The sequence below is a fragment of the Protopterus annectens genome, chromosome 1.part1 (genome assembly GCF_019279795.1).
Source record: "Protopterus annectens isolate FY-2018-M chromosome 1.part1, PAN1.0, whole genome shotgun sequence".
Taxonomy (NCBI): Eukaryota; Metazoa; Chordata; order Ceratodontiformes; family Protopteridae; genus Protopterus; species Protopterus annectens.
Window position 1 is genome coordinate 1059075850 of NC_056726.1, and position 947 is coordinate 1059076796.

The following is a 947-nucleotide window of genomic DNA, read 5'->3' on the forward strand; positions in this document are numbered from 1 at the left end:
TCATTACCCTGCATGTGCATGTTAGGGATTGCTGCTGCCATCATTACCCTGCATGTGCATGTTAGGGATTGCTGCTGCCATCATTACCCTGCATGTGCATGTTAGGGATTGCTGCTGCCGTCATTACCCTGCATGTGCATGTTAGGGATTGCTGCTGCCATCATTACCCTGCATGTGCATGTTAGGGATTGCTGCTGCCATCATTACCCTGCATGTGCATGTTAGGGATTGCTGCTGCCATCATTACCCTGCATGTGCATGTTAGGGATTGCTGCTGCCATCATTACCCTGCATGTGCATGTTAGGGATTGCTGCTGCCATCATTACCCTGCATGTGCATGTTAGGGATTGCTGCTGCCATCATTACCCTGCATGTGCATGTTAGGGATTGCTGCTGCCATCATTACCCTGCATGTGCATGTTAGGGATTGCTGCTGCCATCATTACCCTGCATGTGCATGTTAGGGATTGCTGCTGCCATCATTACCCTGCATGTGCATGTTAGGGATTGCTGCTGCCATCATTACCCTGCATGTGCATGTTAGGGATTGCTGCTGCCATCATTACCCTGCATGTGCATGTTAGGGATTGCTGCTGCCATCATTACCCTGCATGTGCATGTTAGGGATTGCTGCTGCCATCATTACCCTGCATGTGCATGTTAGGGATTGCTGCTGCCATCATTACCCTGCATGTGCATGTTAGGGATTGCTGCTGCCATCATTACCCTGCATGTGCATGTTAGGGATTGCTGCTGCCATCATTACCCTGCATGTGCATGTTAGGGATTGCTGCTGCCATCATTACCCTGCATGTGCATGTTAGGGATTGCTGCTGCCATCATTACCCTGCATGTGCATGTTAGGGATTGCTGCTGCCATCATTACCCTGCATGTGCATGTTAGGGATTGCTGCTGCCATCATTACCCTGCATGTGCATGTTAGGG